General features: G+C 38.5%; 1 pseudogene; it reads right to left on the minus strand.

The window, feature by feature from the left end:
* Positions 1 to 936: 936 nt before the first annotated feature.
* Positions 937 to 1,215, minus strand: LOC123834687 (large ribosomal subunit protein eL43-like; annotated as a pseudogene).
* Positions 1,216 to 1,943: the final 728 nt, after the last annotated feature.

A 1,943-nucleotide genomic window follows, 5' to 3' on the forward strand; every position in this document is an offset into this window, starting at 1 on the left:
AAAATGATGGGTATCAACCTTGACTTCATCTTTGAATGGTCCAGGAAGCTTAAACAATTTGGAAGCTCAGCCCCCTGCCCCGAGCCCCTGAAGTCTGGTTTAGTTGGAGTGTGTCCTATGCATTTTGATTTTCAAATCTTCCCAGGTGAGTCTAATTTGCAGCAAAGTTTGAGAAACACTAGTATGAAACACCATTACTGTCCTTGGAGGCTTATAGTCTGAGGAGACAGGGTTTCATGTAAAAAGATAAGTAAATTTCCACAGAACATCCAGTGTAGAGATGGACAGTATTAAATGTGAACCAGATACAGAAAGGCATGTGGTGGTTTCCCTCATTTTGATTTTTCTTTGTGCTAAAATTATAGCCTGTATTATATGATGTATTTCTTAATTACAACATTTCTGTCATATTTCTGTCACTATAAAACATACATGTTTTTCACAATTTAATGTTTTTGGAATTAAGACACATCTCACAATTATTATAGATATGAATATGCTTCTTCTTTTCTCTAAGAATTTGTTATCCAAGAAATTGATATGAGCTATAATTAGTGACATCTTAGAATGAAAGAAACACAACATAATTTGTTTTCTCTTGTTGCTGTTGTATGGGATGTATTACTCTCATCTTCTTTATTAGAATATAAGGTCATTGAGGACAAGGGTCAAGTGTTTTGTTATTTTTATATTCCCCCAAACACCTAGTACAATGCTAACATTTGGGCTCAATAAATACTTGCATATGATTGGAAACCCTTTTCTACTTTTTACTACTCAATATATAGAGATTCATAAGACTGGGAAAGATCCATCATCTACTTGCAAGATTCTAAAGGGACAATTGTAGGGCTCTCCACAATATACCTTTTTTGTTGTTGTTGCCTAAATTAACCCATTTATTATAGGCTAGCAATGTTTCAAATGGTGGAGCTTTTACTGGTCTTTCAACTCCTTCAGTCTTCCGATGGCCGACTTTACCGTGACTGCAGAAGTGGTGTTGTAGGTCCTGGCGCCACCAGCTATGGTTTTCATACAGGAATCACAATGCCAGATCCCCACAGCTCATCTTTTCATCTGGGTTTTGCCACAGAAGGGGCAAGTGTACTTGTCATGCAGGCTTATTTCAACCTTCTTCACCATTTTCCTGAGGGAGGCACCATAATGGGTCCCGTATTTATCCACAATTCCAACCTTCTTGGTGCATTGAGCCATGTCACTGCAAACTAGGTCTGAGCCCAGTGAGCAGAATATGCAGTTTAATCCATTTTGGTGTTTAATACCTTGGAATGTGTGTGCAATTAAACTAAAATCATTTCACACTTCCATTACAAGATGTTTCTTGTGTTCTGATGTTTTTCAGGGTGGAGCAGGGAGCATCTAGGTTACGCTTTCCCGTATAACTATCGTATATATTCCTGGAGCATATACATATTGCTACTGTACAGCATGTCGGCCTGAAGGATTAGGATTTTTATATATCCTCTTTATTTAGTATGCTTTATAGCTGGAACCCACTAAATCAAGTGCTGCTCTTTCCCTAAACACATTTCTTATGAGTACTGCTGGCACCGAAATATATTAATAAATTTAATCAACAAAGCTCTCAATATTCCACATTCAATCAGTGGTTGGTCCATGAAGCCGATAAATCCTCTTTCTCCATCCTGCGTGCCACCAAGTTGTTGCTTTCTGATTGTATTTGTTTACTTAGGATGGTTAAAGAAATGGGAAGTTCTTCCATTAAGTCTTCCTGAACTCTGACCTTGCTTTTTTTAACACTCACCCTAAGTGGGTCCCACTTCCTTAGACTCTATGGGGCATTTCTCACCTGGTTATTGAGGCTTATGGGAGCCAGGCCTTGCTATATAGAACTAGCAGGATGCATGCTGTGCCCCCTTTTGGCATCATATAAGTGGGATGGGAGCTTTCTTTTCCTTTAG

Source organism: Mirounga angustirostris, unplaced genomic scaffold, assembly GCF_029215605.1.
Source record: "Mirounga angustirostris isolate CCGP_5_RB_7025 unplaced genomic scaffold, mMirAng1.0.hap1 SCAF_1, whole genome shotgun sequence".
NCBI lineage: Eukaryota > Metazoa > Chordata > Mammalia > Carnivora > Phocidae > Mirounga > Mirounga angustirostris.